Below are 23,566 nucleotides of genomic sequence, written 5' to 3' on the forward strand. Positions count from 1 at the left end.
AAAGCTTCAATGTTGATGATACCTCAGCACCAGGTAAGCTGCCAGACCCCTTCAGCCTCCAGCTGCCACCTGAGGTCCCAGCACACAAAGCCAGTGACCAGATCCTGGCCCCCAGCACAAGAAGCTTGGATCAGTGGCCCTTCTTCTCCAGCAGGAAGGCTCAATTTTAAAAGCCAAGAAATAGACAAACACCATGAGCAAAAAGCAGATGACAATAGATTCTTACTATGGGAACAGGGAAGTTCAAAACACAAGTTAGAAGAGGACAACATTGCCAATAGACCCATATCTTAAATCTCAAAGTGGAATATGAACTGGTCTAAAGCCCCAAAAGCCTTCTTGGAAGAGCTCAAGAAGGAGGTTGAAAGTGAAATAAGAGAAGTAGAAGAAAAATTGGGAAAAGAAATGAGAGGTATGCAAAAGAGAGTCAATGGCTTGGAAAAGAAAGGACAAAAATGGATTATAGAAAACAAGTCCTTAAAAATACAATTGAGCAAATGGGCAAAAAGTACACTGAAGAAAACAATTCCTTAAAAAGTAGAATTGGCCAAATGGAAAGGGAGGCATAAAAATTCACTGAAGAGAACTCTGTAAAATGTAAAATGAGCCAAATGAAAAAGAGGTACAAAATCTAGTTGAAGAAAACAATTCATTAAAAATTAGAATTGGGAAAGTGGAAACTAATGACTCTATGAGACAACAAGAAACAAACAAAATCAAAAGAATGAAAAAAAATAGAAAACATAAAATATTTCATTGGAAAAACAACAGACCAGGAAAACAGATACAGGAGAGATGATTTTAAAATCATTGGTCTAGCTGAAAGTCATAATGAAAAAAAAAAGATGCTAGACAGCATCTTTCAAGAAATCAAGGAAAACTGCCCTGAAGTCCTAGAATCAAAGGGTAAAATAGTCATCAAAAAATCCACCAATCACTTCCTGAAATTGAAAATGTCAAGTAATATTGTAGCCAAATTCCAAAATTATCAGGTCAAAGAGAAAACACTGCAAGCAGCCAGAAAGAAGCAATTTAAATACTGTGGAACCACAGTCAGAATTATGCAGGACCTTATAGCTTCTACATTAAAAGACCAGAGGACTTGGAATATGATATTCCATAAAGCAAAGGAGCTTGGATTACAACCAAGGATCAAGTACCTAGCACAATTGAGCATAATCTTTGAGGGGAAGAGATGGACATTCAATGAAATAGGGGACTTCCAAACTTTCCTGATGAAAAGACAAAAGCTCAACAGAAAATTTGATCTTTGGGGCAGCTAGGTGGTGCAGTGAATAGAGCACTGGCCCTGAAGTTAGGAGGACCTGAGTTCAAATCCGGCCTCAGACCAAACACTTGACACTTACTAGCTGTGTGACCTTGGGCAAGTCACTTAACCCCAACTGCCTAAGCAAAAAAAAAAAGAAAAGAAAAATTGATCTTCAAATACAAGCCTCAAGAGAGGCATGAAAAGGTAAACAGGAAAGAAAAAAAAAACATGTTATTCAATAAGGACAAACTGTTTACATCTCTACAAGGGAAGATACTTGTAACTCTGGGGAACCGTATCTTTGTTACATTTAAAAGGGGTACACAATAGACAGAGGTTGTGGATATAAATTGACTTTGATGTGATGATAAAAAATTGAATTAAGTGGTAGAAAGGGATTGTACTGGGAGAAGAGGAAAGGAAGAGGCAGAAAAGGGTAAATTAAATCACATGAAGAGGCACAAAGACCTATTACAGTTAGGTATAGAAATCTAACTTAAACTTATGGGAAGTAGGAGGAGAAAGAAGAAAGAAAAGGGAGGGGCAGGTAGAAGGGAGGGAAGAAGTAGTAAGGGAAAAGGGAAAGAAAGGTGAGGGGGTGATGGAAGGGAGGGCAGATTGAGGGAGGCAGTAGTCGAAAGCAAAACTCTAGGGAGTAGGGAAAGAGCAAAAGGAGAGAGAAAAGCATAAACAGGGGGAATAGGATGGAGAGAAAGACTCAGATAGTAATCATAACTATGAATGTGAATAGGATTAACTGTCCCATAAAACAGAAGTGGATGGCAGAGCAGATTCTTTTGTTGTTTTGTTTCTTCTTTCTCCTGGTTCCTGTCATTGGTTCTATTACTTCTTTATAACATGACCAATGTGAAAATATGTTTAGTATGAATGTATATGTAGAGCATATATTAGATTGCACACTGTCTTGTGGAGGGGTGAGGGGATGGAGAGGGAAAAAATTGAAAACTGAAAAGCTTATGAAAGTGAATATTGAAAACTAAAAATTTCTAAATAAATCTTAAAAATTATACTATTAAAATGCTAAGTAGAATGAACCTATAGTTACATTGGTTCTTAAACATTCATATTTTTCTTTTTTTCCCTTTTTTATGAAAAATTGTTTACTTGATTCCACCAAGAAAATACAAAACATAATACTTTAAATAACTACTAAGTATGTTTAGGCTGGGATAGTGCAGCAATTCTCAAAGCCACAGCACACACTGCTAGCTGCTGCTTGCACTCAGCTGGTTTGAATCTTTCTTTGGGTCATGTTCTGAATCATTTTCCTCATCAGATTCATCTTCCCCTTCTTCATTACCAGCCTCTTCACCTTCACCATTATCATTATCCTTAATAGCTTCTCCTCTGAAATATAATACTGATCTTGGGAAAATACGCTCACATAAAAAGTGACCAATTTTGAAGTCTTCAGCAATGATAGCTTCTATGTCATCATCTAGGTCTCCACTTTCAGGAACTTCAGAAGGAGAAAAGAAATTGAAGAAAGAGTCATTAGGAACTGTTTTTGTCACAATTCAAACTGTCTGGAGTCCCTTGCCTTTCTGTTTCTTCTTCATAGTTTTCAAAGTGACATTTTCCCCCTTTTTTCAACCTCTCTGACACTCTGTACACTTGTACTCAAAATTTCTGTTCCATCAAAGGAAAAGGTATCAGCATCATCTAGCTCTGACTATTTGTGATATATTCTTCATCAACACCTCTTTTGTGAAATATTCAGTGGGTTCAAACTGAAATTCTAACATAAAACCGATAGGTTGACCAGCATCTGAGAACTTTACTTAATACCTTCCAACTGCTTTAGAACAGGTTCATCAAGTTCCTGAACCATATTACTGAATGAGTCAACTTTTTTAAAGAAATAATCAAAATTCAAGAATTATTTTAGGGTCTTTTTGTCATCATTTTTTTCTTCCTCTTCAAGCTCAGCCTTCTCTTTTACTTCCTCTGAAATCTCTTCATCATCATTCACATTCTTTCTTTGATTTCACTTCTATTATCAAAAGTAGCTGGTAAATAACAGTACAGGGATAGCTAGGTTACACAGTAGATAGAGTGCCAGGACTGAAGTCAAGAAGACTCATCTTCTTGAGTTCAAATCTGGCCTCAGACACTTATTTTCTGTGTGAGTCTGACCAAGTCACTTAGCCCTGTTTGCCTCAGTTTCTTTTTGTCTTTGCCAAGAAAACTTCAAATGAGGTAATGACGTGTCAGACATGACTAAAATGACTGAATAACAACAAAAAATATAACATCATACTTTCAAGAGAATGAACTTCATCCTAAAACTTGGCTTTTTTTAAATTTTTTTTTAGGCAATTGGGGTTAAGTGATTTGCCCAGGGTCACACAACTAGTAAGTGTCAAGTGTTTGGTCTGAGGACAGATTTGAACTCACATCCTCCTGACTTCAGTGCCAGTGCTCTATCGACTGCGCCACCTAGCTGCCACAAGAACTTGGCTTTTATCTGAGCACATTTCACCTGTAGGTTTTTGAGGGCATTCACATGTCATTTAACTACTTTGGGAAAGCTTTCAATGTATCCAGTAGATGTTCTCATGAAACTATCCAACCTTTCTTGAAGAACTGCAAGAATTTGAGGATTCTGCAGCATCTGAATAGTCAGCTGACAAGCTTTGCCATTTGCATCCTCACCAGTTTCTTCTTCCATTTCTTCATCATCCTCCATATCTTGTTGGTCAAATTCAGTTTCTTTGTTTTTAATGTCCACCATATTGTAAGAACTTCAAATGTTTAAGATCTGCAACTCCTGTGAGGACATGCAGCCAGAGCTGACACAGGGCAGTGGTGGGAGGAGGCAAAGGAGGATGAGAAGACAGCACCCTGCATAGATGGCATTAAAACAGCACTATCTATGCAATCTTGAACAAGTTACTATCACTGGGCCTTAGTTCCTTCACTTATAAAATGTGGAGGTTGAACTTCATCAGAAGCATCACAATCCTAGCTGCCAAAATTCCTTAGTACAGGCACAAAGCAAATGAAAATATAATTGAAAAATGTTTAACAAAATAAATTAAAAATGCAATGCAACATATTTGTAATGTCTAGTTTTCTAAATCAGTATATGGCTACAGGTATCAACAGCAGCAGCACCATCATTATAACACTAAGTGCTTTACAAATATTATCTTACTGGATCCTTACAACAACGCAGATAGGTAGATGTTACTATTATTCCCATGTTATAGGTGAGGAAACTGAGGTAGACAAAGGATAAGTGACTTGTCCACAATCACATAGCTAGTAAGTATCTGAGTCCAGATTGAACTCAAGTCTTCCTGATCGTAGGCCCAGTGCTTTACCATGGTGCCACTAGCATCATTTCTATTTGAGTTTGACACCGCTGGACATGACCTCAGAGAGTACTTCTAGCTTTAAATCTATGACTCTATGATTCTGTGTCAACTCCCTCTTTAAAATAAATCATTCAACAAATCCAGTGTTATATATTGTATATTCTTCTTTTCCTTCCTAATCCCTGTTTGATTTCCATCTATAGGTTTATGATGGATGGCTGAAAATATCCATGGTAGAAAAGGACATGTGGCAGGGTTGGAATGATTTTTCAGAACACAAAGATCTTTTAAAATCCTTCTTTTTTGGAAAATGTAACAAATGTGCAATTTTCTTGTCATTAGAACAGAACTCATAAATTTGTTATCTTGTTTAAGAGAAAAAAGAAAATAAAGAGTGAGCATTAAATTGTATTTTCTTAAAACATTTTTGTTTCTCAATAATAGTATGTGGCAAAATAACTATTTCACGTGTCACATAATTATTATGGTCTTCTCAATCATGTTTACAGGAAAAAATAGTGAAATACTTTGGATAAACTAGAAGAAATATAAAACATTCTAGAAGAAAAGTGATCCAACAAGTATTAAAGTATTTAGCTCAATTCGCTATGAATATACTGTTCTTGACATTTGTGAAGTTTGCTAATTTTTATACTAAAGTCATTGAGATCACACTCAGCGTGCAAAGGCAAGAATCCAAAAATAACTGCTCTCTCAGATTTACAATGACCCTGAATCCTGCCTGATGCTCTTATGACAGGAAACTACTTGGAATTCATCTTCAATGAATGGAACTACTTCAATGATTTGAAATAGCTATTAAATCCATGCAATTAAGATGCTATGGACAGCTTCACCTCATTCAGTGATGCTACTACCCTTCCACAGCTGTGAAATATTGTGCATAGAACACTTTACCAGGAAAATGTTTGAGTCACATTGACTATATAGTTAGATTAAAGACATTTATTTCATGATATCTGTCGTTATGCCAATAGGAAACAGTAAGTTTGATAGTTTCTTTTCCTTGTTTTTCATGCGAATTATTTTTTACCATTGAGCATTAAATAGTCTTTAAAACCAAAAGAATTGGTTAGAGAATTTAGGGATGATCTAAGACACAGTTTAGATACAGTCACAGCAGTGATTTTCTTATCAAATACACATATAATTAATTTATACAAAAAAGTTATCTTCTTTTAAAAAAGATATTTTCCAACTGTTCTTATTTCCAGTTAAAAGATTTTTGTCCATGAAATTTCTAACCTCTAATATTCCATGTAGTAATATTTAATTCAAGCATTTTCCTTAAAATTTGCCTGGTGATTTGCATTAAAATTAATGTGGAAATATAGTAGTGTACAATGAAATCACTGCTAAGACTATTATATAATTAACACAGTGATGCTTTGTTTTCCCAATTTGGGCATTTGGAACCAGATTAAAGAAAGTCTAATTGGGCTGTGTTTTCCAAGTGAAAGCTAATTGTGTTCAAAACAATGTGCTTTAATTTTGCTTGGAATTAATAGCTCTACCTTTGTAAGAACAAACAATCCAAAATAATTCAGCTAATGAAAAAATGACAGAGATAAAAAGTGTGTTAGGAAAAATTTGTCAAAACTTATAAATGAATCACTTTAAAGTATGGTATCAAAAGTATATCCATGCATTAATATGATTAAGCCATATTATTTGCTAATTAAATCAAATAATATTGAAGCAAAAGATGAGTATTTGTTTCAACTAATATGCAACTAATTAAAGAATTCACGTCACTTATTTATACAAAAAATTTACCATATATGTCTCTGGTCCAATCCAATTCAATAAAACCTTTACTGAGCCTCTATATTATGCTAGAAACTGGGAATATAATAGTGCAAAATCATTTTGCCCCCAGTGAAGTTACTTTACATTGTGAGCTGGAATGAATATTAGAGATAATTTAGTCCAAACCCCTTATTTTATAGATGAAGAAACTCAGATCCAAAAGGGAAGTGATTATCCACCATTACACACATGAGTAGCAGAGCTGAGAATAGAAACCAGGTCTTCAAATACCAAACATGGTACTCTTTTCCATTATAATTTACTTTGGCTACTCATAAGTATATGAGATTTACTCAGATGAGTATGTGGCACACACTCTGAAACCTGCTTGCCCAGTGCAGCATTTGCATTTACAGATTACAGCTGAATGTTACACTCCTCAGGGTTATAGCAGTAACTCAAAGGACTTATGGTTTCTCACATTGTGGCTTCCCACTATTCCTGGGCTGATACCAGGGTATTCCCAATTATCTCTCAACCAGTTTAACTCTATTGACTTTTAGAAATGGGATTTACTGAGAAAATATAGATAGAACAGTTGGTATGAAACATGTCCCATAATCCAGGGGTGTGCTTTCCCCTTGTGCAGTCAAGGTCCCTATGCAGAGTAAACTCAAATAGTCTAATTGTAGTGAAGTATATGCATAGAAAAACTGTATGACAAAGTTATACTTCCCAACTCTGGGACCTGGAAGTATTTTTTATCCTTTGTAGAGTTCTCAAAAGTTCCTCTTAGTTTTAACCATCTGCTGTCTTGAGCGGCTCTACTGCTGATACATTCTCCCAGTTCTTTTGTGCTTGAATTCCAGGGAAGGGAAAGATTCCACTTGTCTCCTAATTGCTAAAATGCTTCCTTAATTGTTTTATTGTTGCTGCCTACATTACTCTATGTAGCGTAATAATCTCTTCAGCTCTTAAAATGCCCACAATGTCATTGCCTGGGAACATGTGTCTCCACATCCTGCTTGACTACCTCCCAATTCCTGAACCTACTGTGGACTCTGCTCCCAATTCTAGTTAATAATATAATTTCTAATGATTCCTTAGGATCTCCTAAATTTACATGATCTTGTGGGCACTCCCATCTCAGAATACTTGTTCACTAAAGTACAGAAACAAGGAAATACAAAAGAAACAGTGGTTTATAGCCTGTAGAAATATAGTGTCTGATTGGGGGAGTTCAGCTAACTGTCTCTCTGCTACCCAGAAGCCCAAAGTAGTACTTTACACTGAAAGCCACCAAGGAAAGAGGGTGAGAGAGGGGCAGATCATCCCTTTTATATGCATACTCACTTCTGGATCAGCTACTGTTGACTCACTAGATCTTCTATCTCCACAACCTGTCAGAAGACTTCTCATCATTACACAGTACTAACCTCTCAGTCAAAGACAGCAGGAAGTAGCTCACCAAAGTTTTCATGTGATTGTACTTAGTAGGCAGAGAATTACTTAGCACAATGCCTGGCATATAGAAGGTGCTTAATAAACACTCATTGATTGACTAACTGACATACAATGTATCTAAGAAGAGAATATCTGCATATGTACCAAGGACTGGGCCCTCATTGGCCAATTTCCCTGGCGTCCAGTACAGGTACAGCACTTGTTTCTTTCTTCTTCTTCTTTTTTTTTCCTGTAGCCAAAGACAAGGTCTATTAGAACATCAACTGAGGGATGGGCAAGAGTTTTAAAATCTGCCATATTGGCCAGATTCTTAAGGAATCTAAGCATTTGTATTGCTAATGTAAATGGGCCAGATTTTAAGGATCTCAGCACCTTAATGGCAGCCAAGATGGATCTTATCTAGGAGTGATCGAGTAGTCTGAGGTGACTGTGAGGAGGGATCTAGGGAGGATCTGGATGGAAGTAGCCAGTCAGCTAGGGTGACTGGGAGGTAGAACACCAGGGACCTGGACCACATGGGCAAAGGAGACTAGGGTCTAGATAAGATCAAGGAGTAGAAGTCTAGGGTGGGGCCAGGTGCAGACAATGAAAGGGCAGTTAATTAACTGGGAAGGACCAATTGCCCCAGGAGAATACCAGGGACCTGGGCATGTGGGAAAGTCCAGGGCTTTTCCTTTTTGGGGTTCAGATACCAACACCATCACTTCCCCCTTAAACAGTGGGACCCAAATTCTTCTGGGGTAAGGGACAAGGTCTTAGCCTATGAAACTTCTTACTACTGGCAAGGGGCATAGAGCTGTCCCTGCCTTAAGGGGGTCCCAAAGAGGAAGTTGACTAGAACGGAGCACAGGCTGCATCCAGGGGTTGCTGGGGGAACATTGGCTGGTACCCACTGTTTGCTACCAACTGTAGGTGAATGATCTGTAGTCTGGAAGACCCAAATCGGACAAGCAAGTTTACAGGGCCCAAATATAGGGGGAAGTAAAAGTGCAACAGCCTCATTAAAATCATTTACATTTGACCTGCAGAATTATTTGATCTTATTACTTTCTCAAAAGTTTAAGTAACACTTTTGCAGGTAGAAGCTCCCCCCTCTACCCCTGTTCAATAGCTACACAAATGAATTTACCAGAGACTGACTTTTACTTCAATTCTAACAAAAGGCTTGGGAGGATACTTAAGTAATGGTTAGGCCAAATAGTTTACCTCCCTCTAAAAAAAATAAATTAATTAAAATTAGAATAAAAAAAAAGATGTTTCTGATTTAATTTTGGTTGTTTAGTGTACTGAATGACTACACATCACACATTCAGGTCAAAACAGCAAGATCTCATGCACTTGCACTGATCTTTTACAGACTACTTGCTCTGATTACACAAATTTATTATAAAAGGATAAAGCAGGGACTGGATTTAGGGCCCAAATATTTCAGTTTAAAATGTCCTTAGCTCTGCTTGAATTCAGATAATTTACAGTTTTCCAATCATGCAGTATCAGTTCCACCTCATAGCCAGACTTAGGAATAGTCAGGTGGGTAACAGTCCTTTTAAAAGGAGCATAATGGGGAAACTGAGCCAGGAGGATCCCATCTTAGACTGAGGCTAAAATTGTCCTCTCAGCTTTTCCCAATGCAGACTTCCCACCAGTATCACATTCTCTCTAAGTAGCTTGTGGCATTTCTCTTAGATGGTACACTATTGACTATTTTTTATGGATGGCTTATTATGATCCATCAGACAACTCAAAATAACATCAGTTACAGTCCAGAGACCTTTTACCTAAAACAACAAGTTTCACTAATCACAGCTTAGGGAAAAATTTTCCCAGATTTACACCTCAAATTTAAATTTGTCCTAATGCCAAAACCAATTGTTAGAGATTATTTCTATAAACTTGAAAATTTGAAGCAAGCCAAGTGCATTGGTGCATAACCCAATATATAACCAAGTCCATAACCCAAACTAGCTTTTTGGCAAGTTTGCACATTAAAATAATGACCAGCATATCTTACAATTTTCATAAGTGATAGCCAAATTGTTTTAACTGTAACCAAATTATGAAAAGTTGCTTGACATAACTGATACAAAAGTTTGCTGATTTGAAACTTAAAACAAACCCATTACCAATCAGGTGACTTCAATTTTGTTAAATGTATTTCCAAATTACTTTACACAGAGAATTGACTTGAACATCATTAACATGTTAAAACTACAATTTTAAAAGAGCCAGCTTACCCAAGTTCCAAGGCTGGCTGGCTTTTTTACCTTTACCCATTCCTCATTCCTCTCTCCCCACAGCTGCGGTTGGTTGATATGCTGAACATGGGTGTTGCTTCCAGGCAAAAGTTGCCACAGGGCCCAAGGCCATTGCCAGTGGGACCCAGGCTGTCACTGCTGCCCCTCCCCCCTCCTTCCTTTCTCCAGGTGGAGGAGGTTGAATTCAAAGGTGGGGGGAAGAAGGGTGAAACTCTTTTCTCCTATGACAGGGGTTAAGGGAGATACCCTCTTGACTCAAAGAGAAGGGAGTGGGAAAGGGAGTGACTAGGATTGTAAGGAGGTGTTTCAGAACTTCTTAATGATCAATCATAAAACCTCCAGAATCTAAGATGTTCTTAGCTGTTTTAACTTTTCACTGTAGTCAGCCTGGTCAGAGCTGGGACTACAGGAAGAAGAATCTTAATTCTTTGAACTTTTACAATTTATCTTGGTGCTGTAGATCATAGAGTCTAGGCACAAAACTTTCCTTGTCAAGGTCTTAGAGACCTTTTCCATTTCTAAAATAGGGGCAAAGCTGTGAGGATCCAGTGGTCATGAAGCCTGGAGAGAAGGGGGATCCTGCAGGCACAGGTGTGGGGACCAGAAGTCCCTCCATGGAGGAGGATCTAGGGGTGTAGAGGGAAGGGAGTAAGTAAGCCTCAGGGAACCAAAAAGCACCCGAAGTTTTCCCATTTCCCTAGTGCTGGGAGAATTAAGAGAATTGACAGAATTGGGCATACACTTCCATTTAGGGCATCCATCCTTGTCCTCTATGCTGTGGAATGTGTGCCCAGGTCCATGGCCTTGAAATGAACCACTGGACCAAGAACCTGAAAGTTTCAGGCTGAGTTCAAGATAGCCTCATAACTGTCTTCCTGAAAAGCAACTCCAAACTTTCCTAGGTGCTTGGAGAACAACCCCAATTGCAGCGTGAGAGGGGGATAGGGAGAGAGGGGAGGCTTACATACCTTCCAGTCTTGGCTGGAGAAGAACTTGGGGTTAGGCAGTTTCCCAGTATGGACCACCAAAATGTTGAGGATTAGGGGTGCTGGGACCCCAAAATATTGAGAACTAGAGACACGAGTCCTGCCTGAATGACTTTGACTACCCAAGCCTTCTTTCAGCCAAAGACAAAGCTTATTAGAACATTGATTGGAGGTGCACCAGATTTTAAGAATCTGAGCCACAGCCCTTGTTTCAATAGCCTACTTCCCACAGAAATTGTAAAAACTGTTGTCTCTTTAAAAAGCAGAGAAGCTGTGAGATTAATAGTAGTAGTAGTAGTCACCGTGATTCTTTGAGAAGTCATCTTTGAAGGACCTATTTTCCTTTTTTGGCTGGAGAGAAACTGAGTAAGGCACAGAGAAAGATTATAAAAAGGAATTCTTTTTATGAAACTATTATCATGACCTCTATCTTGTAAAGAGAACCAAGAGCTATGTGTTGACCTGAATGAACTCATTGATATGATCATGTTTTCAGAAGTGAGGTCATTTGTAGTTATAGTGAGTATTTGAGATAACTTTAATATTCAGTTAATCCTAAAATATTAATGGATTTAATACAGAGAGACAAGAGTAATTATTGTGAATGGAGGCTTTTCCAGTTTATTAAAAAAAAATTATGAACTAGGGTAGGCCTCTGAATTTAGTTGATTAATTGATAGATGTTTTGAAAGTACATTAATTAATGAGTAAATTTACAGACATGTATCTAGATTGTATTTTAGGATGATAAGATTAAATATGTGACTGAGTGAAATAAGAGGCTGGCAGGTAACCTATAAGTGAGGGTGACAGATCCTATTACAGAAGTTAGAATGATGTAAGAATAAAGTAGAAGTCATTCTAAAGTATTTTAGGAGAAACTGAGAAGCTGTAACTTTCAGTTGGATTGATCAGTGGATGATCAGTTGTGGAGGTGACAACTGTGAGAAGACCTTGAAAGAAAAGAAGAATTAAATAGGTAGATAAGAGAATGGAGTGAATTCCAGGCACAGAGGGTAGCCTGTGAAGACACACTTAACTAAGAATGAATGGTAACAGTCCCACCTTCATAAATTAGAAAAAAAGATTCATATTCGTTTCATGTCATGAACACCAATTAACTCTGAGATTCATGATATCTTTTTTCTTAGTTCCTTCCTGATTATTTCCTACTTGTCCTTTGCTGCTTTTTTTTTTTTAGTTGTAGTGGACTTGGACTTGATTGACATGGTGTAACATGCCTTCACTTTCATATCTCTCTTTTTTTAACCCTCAGTTTTTGGTACGGATGGATTGAATAAGCATTTACTAAGCACCTACTATTTGTCAAGCACTATGTTAAGAGGTTTACAAAAGTCATCTCATTTGATCTTCACAACCACCCTATGAGATAAGTGTTATTTTCATTTTCATTTTACATTTGAGGTAACTGAGACAAACGAAGGTTAAGTGACTTGCCCAGGGTCACACAACTAGTAAGTGTCAGAGGATAGATTTGAGCTCAGGTCTTCCTAACTCCAGGTACAGTGCCCTATCCACTGTACCATATGGCAGTTTCCTCTTAGGATCCCCTAATTCCCAGGATGCCTTATGAAGACTCCTATCTGTGGCCTGGGAAAAATGACCTTTGCTATCCCTTCTTTGTTGTGAGTTTATCAACAAGATCATATCTATTATACATAAGTGGAAGGTGTTATGCTTGGGTTAAAAAATTACACAATGATAGGATTAGATAGGCCTACAAAAGCAGCTAAAATGAAAAAGACTTCAAGGTTTTAGTGAACTGGATATTCAATATGAGTTAACTGTGTGATGTGATAGAAAAAAGACCTAATGTAACTTTGGGCTGATGTAATAGATGTATAATTTCTAGTATGAAGGAATCTCCATTAAACTCTAGCCTGGTAAGACTTAAAAAGAATGTATCAACTCCCTATTATATCATAGGTTATCAAATGCTCTGAAAAGTAGTATGGGATAGTAGATAGAAAGCCAAGCTTCAACATGAAAGATGCAGGTTCAAGTTTTGCCTGTGATGGGGGGTGGAGCCAAGATGGCAGAGGGAAAGAAGTGACTGTCTTGAGCTCTCTCCCAAAGCCCTCCAAATACCTAAAAAAATGGCTTTAAACAAATTCTAAAGCAGTAGAACCCACAAAAAGACAGAGTGAAATAAATTTCCAGCCAAAGACAGCCTGGATGGTTGATTGGAAAGGTATATTGAGCCAGGCTGGGAGAGGAACACTGTTTGAAATTGGTGCACAGGCTGCAGCGACCCTGGAGCAGCCCTCAGAACAATGAATCACAGGCAGCTGTTTTAGTTTCCAAGCTTCTCAACCCAGGAACACCAAAGACAACATGGAAGGTCAGTGGGAAAAGTCTGTGACTTTGGTGAGAGAGGAGGTAGGTCTCAGTCACAAGTCTCAAGCGCGGCCGGGGCCGTGGCTGTTTCCTGAGCTTCTGGCCCACAGACTGTGGGGGAATCGAGTGGCTGATCAGAGGGGGATTGCAAGGATCTCTTTGCCAGTGCTGAGGCTGGAATCTCTTGCTTTACTGGTGCTTGGATCTGGGTCACAGTTCTAAGGGGCCATCCTGGGGCTAGGAGGAACACTGGTGTGGTGAAGCTTGTTGTGGCTGTGGAAAGGAAACACCTTACCCCTTATCACACCACCTTGGAAGAACTGAAAATTTACAGGTCCCTAGAAGTACCTCTGAAAACAGCTGTACAAACCCCTGAAGCTTAGGACAGTATACTCTTCACATTGGAAGCAGACTTTTACTTTAACAAAGACTTTAAAACTCAAGTAATTGGCCAGGATCATGAGTAAGCAGCGCAAAAAGAGTCAGACTATACTATCTTACTTTGGTGACAAAGAAGATCAAAACATACAACCAGAAGAAGACAACAAAGCCAAAGCTCCAACATCCAAAGCTTTCAAGAAAAATATGAGTCAGTCCCAGGCCTTGGAAGAGCTCAAAAGGGATTTTGAGAAGCAAGTAAGAGAGGTAGAGGAAAAACTGAGAGTGGTGCAAGAAAATCATGAAAAACAACTCAACAGCTTGCTAAAGGAGTCCCCAAAAATACTGAAGAAAATAACACCTAAAAAATAGCCTAACCCAAATGGCAAAAGAGGTCCAAAAAGCCAATGAGGAGAAGAATGCCCTAAAAAGCAAAATTGGCCAAATGTTTTCTAAAAGGAAGTCCAAAAGCTTATAGAAGAAAATACGTCCTTAAAAAGTAGAATAGAGCAATTGGAAGCAGTGACTTTATGAGAAATCAAGACACTGTAAAACAAATCCAAAAGAATGAAAAATTAGAAAACAATGGGAAATATCTCATTGGAAAAACAACTGACCTGGAAAAGAGATCCAGGAGAAATAATTTTAAAAATATTGGACTATCTGAAAGTCATGATAAAAAAAAAGAGCTTAGACATAATCTTTCAAAAATTATCAAGGAAAACTGTCCTGATATTTTAGAACCAGAGGGCAAAATAGAAATTGAAAGAATCCACTGATCTCCTCCTGAAAGCGATCCCCAAAGGAAAACTCCTAGGAATATTGTAGCCAAATTCCAGAGTTCCCAGGTCAAGAAGAAAATATTACAAGCAGCCTGAAAGAAACAATTCAAGTATTGTGGAAACACAATCAAGATAACACAAGATTTAGCTGCTTCTACATTAAGGGACTGCAGGGCATGGAATATAATATTGCAGAGAGCAAAGGAGATAGGGTTACAACCAAGAATCACCTACCAGCAAAACTGAGTATAATCCTGCAGGGGAAAAAATGGTCATTCAGTGAAATAGAGAACTTTCAAGCATTCTTGATGAAAAGACCAGAGTTGAATAGAAAATTTGATTTTCAAATACAAGACTCGAGTGGAACATGAAGAGGTAAACAGGAAAGAGAAAATTATAAGAGACTTATTAAGGTTGAACTGCTTACATTCTTGCATGGAAAGATGATATTTGTAACTCATGAGATCTTTGTCAGTATTAGGGTAGTTGGAGGGGAAAAATTATATGTATGTATATATAGACATAGATAGATAGATAGAGGGTACAGGGTGAGTTGAAAATGAATGGGTCATATCTGGAGAATAAAATTAAGGGGTAAGAGAGGAATATACTAGTAGAAGGAGAAAGGGAGAGGTAGAATGGGGCAAATTATCCCACAAAAAAAAAACAAAAACCAGAAAAGAAAAGGCTCTTACAGTGGAGGGGAAATGGGGGAAGGTGAGAGGGAAAGAGGGAATCTTATTCTTATAGGATTTGACTTAAGGAGGGAATAACATACACATTCAATTGGGGGTGGAAATCTGTCTTACCCTACAGGAAAATGGGGTGGGGGGAGGGGACAAGAGAGTAGGGGAATGATAGAGAGGAGAGCAGATTGGGAAAGGGAGTAATCAGAAGCAAATACTTCTGAGGAGGGACAGGGTCAAAAGAAAGAATAGAATAAATGGGTGGGTGGGATAGGATTAAGGGAAATAGAGTTAGTTTTTCACAGCATGTCTGCTATGGAAGTGTTTTGCATAACTGTACAAGTATGACCTGTATTTATTTGCTTGCCTTATCAATGAGGGTGGGTGGGGAGGGAGGAAGGGAGAGAATTTGGAACCCAAAGTTTTAAAAACACATGTTTAAAAAAAAAATGTTTTCACATGCAACTGGGAAATAAGAAATACAGAAAATGGGGTACAGAAATCCATCCTGCCCTACAGGAAAATTGAAGGGGAAGGGGATAAGAGAAGGGGGGGGGAGAGACAGAAGGGAAGGCAGACTAGGGGAAGGGGTATTTAGAATGCATGCCATCTTGGGATGGGGGGAGGGGTGAGATGGGGTGAAAATTTGAAACTCAAAATCTTGTGAAAGTAAATGTTGAAAATAAAAAAATAAATAAAAATTACCATAAAGAAAGAGGAAAAAAAATAAAGAAAAAAAAAGTTTTGCCTGTGATACATAAGTTATGTGATCCTAGGAAAATCATTTAACTTCTTGATATTTTAGATAAAGTCTATACATTGCAAAGAAGTTGTCCACCTGCATTGATAGAGGGAGTTCTCTCACCAAGGGGCTCCCTACACCAATGAAAATCATATATCTAGTCTTTATCTTCTTAAGTGCAAAGAATTGTGCTAAATTCTGGAGGTACCAACACAGAAATGATAGAAATTTAAGGGCTCTTAAAGGAATTTACATTCTTCCATAATACCATGTTTAATTCTGAGTTCTATATCTTAGAAATAATTTTTAAAATTGCATCATGCCCATTGAAGACAACAAGGATGGTGGAGGATGAATAGTCCTGTAATAAAAAAAAAATTAGTTGTAGATCTGTATCATGCTCAAATTTGAACATAGCAGACCTATTGTTATTTGTCCTTCATTTTCGAAGAAGATCAATGTTATCTCAGGGTGGTGTCTTGACTCATGGGTGAACTGGATTTAAGTGAGGCAGAGTTGCACAAAGTTGTCAGCCTCACTTTCTCTTCCAGAGTCATCAAGATCCAGTGACAAGACAAAAGTCAGGAAGACCAGCAATGGCCCAGGATGCAGTGGATGATCTTGGCAACTTCGATGTCTGACCAAGCTTTAAGCCCTCCACAATGCCTGCTTCAGCCACCTTCATGGCCTTTGGAACAAATAGTTCTCATCAGCCCATTCCACCAGAAGAAGACATCACCTGCTTGGGATAGACATCTCCTCCAACTAACCAACAGGTTTACCCTCAACCTAGTTTAGCCTATATGCCAAGATGGTTTACCAGGGTGTAGTCACTTTGCATCCTACAGCTTCTTAGAGCCACAGGTGAGATTTGAATGCCAGGTGGATGCTAAAGGTGGATGAGCGGCCCTGAAAAGGGTTCAGCAACCCCTCCCCCCAGAGAAGCTCCCCCTACCTTGAGCACCCATACACGCATAGAAGATGTAGAAGATACAAGATAACAGTTTTCAGATATTTGGAAGTTGAAGTGCTGTCACAGATGAAGAAGTAAATTTCTTCTTAGAGAGCAGATCAATGGTGTGAATAGATAAAAATTACAAAAAGGCAAATTTTGGGATCTCTTATTTTAAAGATTCCTAACAATTAGCATTCTCCAATATAGAATGAACTACCTTGAGGACAAGTTCTCCACCACTGAAGATGTTCAAATACAGAATGTATGACCACATGATAGAGATTTTATATATGAGATTAATGATACCAGACTTTGTGAGCTCAGGGTTTCCTTCCAACTCTACTGATTCTAAGGTTCTTTTCAGTATATGTCTCAGATCCATGTCTTTATTTTAGGTCTAGCCACTTACTTCCTCCTTTAAAAAACTGTCTTCTACAGCAGTTAGATGCTCCTTTTTTCTTTTTTCTTTTTTTTCCCTCCATTATAACTGAGTCACTTGAAACAAATCTTACTATGCAAATATTTCCTGAATGACTTGGTTCTTGATGGTAAAACAGCTTAACTCTAGAAATATAGAATTATAGATTGAGTTAGATTTGAATTCATAGATCTTCTGGTCCATTTCCTGCGTAGATCATTAATCATTTCTCTAGCTTCCCAAACAAGTGGTCAAACAGACCTTGTTTGAAGATCTCCAATGTACAGTAGTCTGAGTTAGCCTATTCCATTTTTTTTAACAATTGCTATTGACTGGAAATTTTTCATTTTGTTGATCTCAAGTTAACCTATAATCTATATTTATAAACATACAAATATGTAAGTATAACCTATAATCTATAATTTCCATTCATTGGTCCTAACCCTTCCTGGAATAACCAGAATAAGTCTAATTCTTCTTCCTTATGATAGCCCCTTAAATATGTGAGGCCTATTTTTGCATTACCTCCATCTTCTCATCTTTTTTAGCAAACATTCCAAATTTCATGTGAGTAAGCTGTATGATAAGAAAGTCAAAATAGCTAATACAATCATGATCTGTACTAAAAGAAAAAAATTGATTGATAGAGCCTAGTACACAGTAGAAGCTTAATAAATTTTTGCGGAATTGAATTGTAGTTGTGCTACATTTTGCCTAATTAATCCAATACCTAGTATGGTATTGGACACTTAATTTTTAAAACTTGAATGTATTTGAATTGCATATTGTTAATTTTAGTGGACTGTTAAGACCTATTAAAAATTACAATCAGTTCTGGATTAATGGGATATATATGTTCCTAGAAATCACTGTGCCATGTGAAACCACATGATAAAAACCACAGGGTTTATGGGGAAAATGGAATTGGGGCACAATATTAAAAAACTTCCTGAGTTCACATTAAAAAAAGAAAGAAAGAAAAAAAGACCTAAAAAAAAGGTTTGGTCTTAAGCATGTTAAATAATTAAGAAATAGATAATATATTACAATACATAGTGGTGGCATTTTCAGACTTGGGCTGCTACTCAGCCTATGCCTTATTCCCACAGGATCTCCACTGTCCAAATTGAGTTGCTGGGAGTGAGAGGGCAGAGCCTTGGTGAGGCAGGCTAGGTGCATCTTGGCCTTGGTAGAAGATGGGGGAGGGGGGACAAGTGGACCAGCCTTCCTCAGGCCACAGCTTCTACTACACCAGAAGATGATATACAATAAATATGATACTTTACCTTGAAAAAGATCTGGTTTGCTTATGGAAGTGGGCATCAGAAGGGTTTGCAACTCATGAATTATTGTGAAGTGATTCACTTTTCTGTGTTTTCTCACTGTTTCTTGAAGATGAAATCAAGCACAAGTGAACATCAAATTTGCTTTATGCTCAAATAATTCCCTAATATATTAATCACAGTGAAACGATTTTGTATTTTCAAAACAAATGTTAAGCAGAATTGACTAGACTTGATTTTTAATTCTGTCATGCAATGTAATAGCAATTCCTCTCAATATCATGTCATCTGTTAATTCAATAAACATGCCATTTATAATTTCATCCAAATAATTGATTAAAATGTTGAGTAGAACAAGGCTGAGTACAGAGCTTTATATAACTCCACTATTGCTTTCCCTCTCAGTTTAGCAAACATTTGCTAAATTATTATATGTGAAGAACTATGTTGAATGCTCAAGATGTACAAAGGTAAGACTTCACTGAATAGGGGTTCAGCCAATCAGATATGAATTCACCTAAAAATTGTCATCAATTGATAGGTTCTTTTTAGTTCAAATACATGCATATAAATGTGTGTGTGTATATACATGGGTATGTATATACATATATGTACACCCATATATGTATATATGTATATAGGTGTATATGTATAGGTGTATATATGTATATACATATATATACATACATGTATATATTTGTCAAAAAAAATTTGACTCCATAAATATAGGGGAGAGATGGTTAGAAAATATTTCAGCTGTAACAGATTTGTGGGCTTTGGTGAACTTTAAACTGAATATGATAGAAAAATATCATATGGCAGCCAAGAAAGCAAATTTGAACTTGGGTTTCATTAAGAGATATATAATATTATAAATATCCAAATTAACTATAAAGGTCATATGAAGAAAGATGCTAGCTGCATCCAGAGAAAGAACTGATAAATAGAAGTATATATAGAATGATTTTACATATATATATGCATTTCCATCTCTAAGGTGGGGGGAAGAAAAAAGAGAAAAAAGAAATTTCCATGATAATTTCATTGCATATTTTAAAGGAATAGCAAGTTGTGCGTAGTAGATTTGCGGTTTCACGTGTAAGCATTTTTTTTTATTGTACTCTGTTATGGGAATCTTGCCTTATTACATAAATTAAAAATAAAATAAATTAAAAGAAATGAGAGAGAGACACACACACACACAGAAAGAGAGAGAGAGAGAGAGAAAGAGAGAGAGAGAGAGAGAGAGAGAGAGAGAGAGAGAGAGAGAGAGAGTTTCTAGGAATAATAAAATGGTAGTTATACCAAAGACTTCTCTATAGTATAACATTTGGGTCTAGGCATCACATTTTAGGAAAGACATTAACAATCTAGTAAGCATTCAGAGGAGGGTAACTACTTCAAACTAATAGCGTATGAGGATTGTTTGAAGGAACTGTCCTGGAGAAGACTCAGGAGGTACATGAAAATTGTATTCAGATATTTTAAAGGCTGTCACTTGGGAAAGGGCTTACATTTGTTCTGTTTATCCCCAGTGGGCAGAACTAATGAATAGCAAAAGGGTGGAAGTTACAAACAGGCAAATTTAAATTGGATTTGAGGTAAAAAATTTCCTAGTGATTAAAACTCTCAAAAAATGAGAACATTATTCCTTAGGAAATGGTGAATTCTCCCCTCATTGGTGATCTTCAAGAAATGCCTGGGTAACTACATGTCAGATAACCTGTAGAAATTATTCCTTTTGGATTAAATAGCACCAGGGACACTAGAGAGTCTTGAAATTCCATATTTTATTTTTGATTCTGTGATATCTTTCCATGTGGTTTATAAAGGCATGAGATATTCTACAAAATACTTTATTGAACTATGTAAGATTCCCTTAATCTACTTTTCTACTAACCCTTTAAATAAAGCAGGTTAGTTAGTCTGTCATAACGTGTTCCTGATAACCAAGTTGATTCTTAATGGTCATTTTTCTACCCGACTCTCAACCCTTTTTTTAATAAAGTATGTATGAAAACTGTCTTTAATAATAAATTCTGAAATTTTTGAAGAAATGATGCCAATTTTAGAGGACAGTAGCTCAAATTATCTACCTCCTTTCTCATTTTAAAAATCAAGACATTTTCCTTACTCCAGCCCATTAACAATTTTCTTACTTGTCATAATTCCTCAAAGATCATTAATAGCAGTTCATACCTATGACCTGGGCCCACAGGCCTCTCTAAGCCTAAAATTTCATGCTACTCAACTTATGGATTCTTGTCCTAGAATACATTGCTCTTTAGTGCTGTCTTTACATGTGTAATGGACCCATCCTAGGTCTCTATCCATTGATTATGATGAGCTCATAGGCATACTTCTACCCCAATAGAAATAGGACATCTATATTTTCTTCTTTTCAGGGGACAAATAAAAACAATTTAACCACCTTAGCGTGATGACTTAACCATCTTATCTGAATAGATGCTTACTAACTATGGCTTTGTCAAAATAACTACGAACAGAAATGAATAGTCAATTTGTAATCTCAATATTTTTTCACTTCTCACAAAAAGTAAAAAGTAAATCACCATAAGGAAAAAAAAATGGAAGTTAAGGGTAGAGGCTATTAAGGTTTCTTTGTTTGTTTGTTTTGGGAGAGAAGTTAACTGGGGGTCTGAAGGAGCAGGTAAACACATGTGAAAATGGAGAATAAGGAAGACAAGCTTCAAATCTTAACTCATGCCTACAACTATTTTATTTACAGAAAAGAGAAATGAAATGAAAACTCATATGTTTGGAATTGCATTCAGAAGGGCAAAGGAGGAGAAAAAGTGATGTCAACTGACCTTATATGTTTCATATTCTTAATCTTAAAATGTAAGGGAAAATAATAGGTAGAAAACATCTATATTCAGCAGAAAAGAGAAGCTAAAAGTGTGGATTTAGTTTGGGATCCTGAATGAAGAAGAGAAAATGGATGAGTTCTTTCTCAAGCTTTTCAGTGAACATAAGATTTAATGTACGGGGGAGGGCATTTTAATTAGCCGATATTTTGTGTGTTTTATTTAACACCATAATACCTCTTCTTTGTGACTAAGGTTTAACAGCCTGTCACCCTTATTAAATTAATGAAGGCCTTTGAATCCTATGGACAAATGGGCAATTCAAATAACTTATAACATGTTATGGAGACAAATTAAATATGGGTAAGCAAGGAAAATTTGTACAAGTAAAAACAAATCAGGTTTTAAGTAATGCATGGGTAAGACAATAGATGCATCGAGTTTCTTTTATTTTCCCCTTCAAATGTTGGTTTAATTATGTGAAAGTAGCAATCAAATTCCCTTCAGCTGAGAAAGGGAATGTAAGTGATTAGTGGTACAGAAAAGCACAGTAGGGAGGTTTGGGCATAAGAGACCCATCTACCCCATATAGAGTTTATAAAAAGTGATTGGATCTATATTACATAATGCAGACACTGCAGAACCTTTCTTCTTTGCCTTAGTCTGTCTTCTACCATTTTTGATGAAGTAGACATTTAAATCAATACCCAAGTCTACTACATACTGCAATTCTGGTTTTACAGGGAGAACTACATTAATGCTCCTCCAATGCATGTTAAGCATGCTAAGTGATTAGGTATTAAGGAAGAATTTAAGAAGGGGGTAGTTTCCTTGAAATAGAAAACTGCTTTGGAGACAAAGATTTCAATGATACTTAGGTTTTATGAGCTGGGGGTATAGCCAATAATCAGAAGATAGAACATGTGGATTATTAAGTCTAAGCATTTTCAGCCATGTTCATATTCATTTTAAGCCACAATAATAGCAACACAATCACAAAAGAATTTCTGATGTGAAGATTATCTATCTATAGTCACATTATTTCTAATCTTTTTTTATAAAATTAATAACAATGTTATTAACAACTTACCTTATGAAGTGACAACATAATTAAATTCATAAAGCAAACATAAAAATGAGAAGCATAAATTAAAATATGTTAAATATCATTAGAAAAAGCTTGTGTATATGAGTTATGTCTTGAATTCAGCAATTTATAGACTTGCTGAATCAAGAATGAAAAAGAAATATAAATTAGGGTTTTTAGTAGAAGATATCTTGACTATTGTTCCTTACAAATAGGATGTATTAACAAAATGGGCATTGTGGAAAGTACAATGATCTTGCAAACCTCAGTTTGATTCTGGCTCTGACACTTAGTGTGAAAGTCAAGCTCAGATACTTGAGCTTTCCAGGCCTCAGTTTTCTCACCTGTAAAATGAGGATATAATCATCATCATCATCATCATCATCATCATCATCATCATCATCATCATCTGCCTCACAAGATTGTTAGGAGAAAATGACTTGGTAAATGTGAATTCTTATGTAAGTTACTTCATTTAATTTCATATCTTACCTTTATGGGTACTCCCTTCACTGGTTCAGTTTATATCTTCTTATTTTTTTTCTGTGTCTTTTTATCAAGTAACATGGCAGACATAGTTCTTTTTAATATTTTGTGGGTACTAGTAAGGCACTCTAAGTAACAAATTCTATCAGCAGCAGCAATATTCATTTATCTATACATATTTGTAATTTTGTCAGTATAGGGAGCTCCTTGATGTAGAAATTCTTTTTACCAATGCTGATTAGCAGCAGTTTTGCCATCTATAGTCATGGAGAATTGATTGTGACACTGAGACACTGCATGATCTACTCAAGGTCACACAGCAACTTTATGTTAAAAATGGAACTTGAAGTCAAGTCATCCTGACTGGGAAGCTGTCTCTCTATTCACTAGTCCATTCTTGTTCTAACAATTATTATAGTTATCAATAGCAGTAGTAGAAGAAGCAACAGGGAAAGGGATAAGCATTTATATGGTTCC

General features: G+C 36.8%; 1 protein-coding gene and 1 pseudogene across 1 annotated transcript in view; one reads left to right on the forward strand and one right to left on the reverse strand.

Moving 5' to 3' along the window:
* Positions 1 to 23,566, forward strand: part of LOC114053986 (gamma-1-syntrophin-like) — a 489,285-nt gene that overhangs the window by 287,610 nt on the left and 178,109 nt on the right. The gene's annotated exons all lie outside the window — the stretch shown is intronic.
* LOC114053800 lies at positions 2,441 to 4,025 on the reverse strand (annotated as a pseudogene).

This window comes from Vombatus ursinus, unplaced genomic scaffold (assembly GCF_900497805.2).
Source record: "Vombatus ursinus unplaced genomic scaffold, bare-nosed wombat genome assembly UNPS02014812.1, whole genome shotgun sequence".
Lineage (NCBI taxonomy): Eukaryota > Metazoa > Chordata > Mammalia > Diprotodontia > Vombatidae > Vombatus > Vombatus ursinus.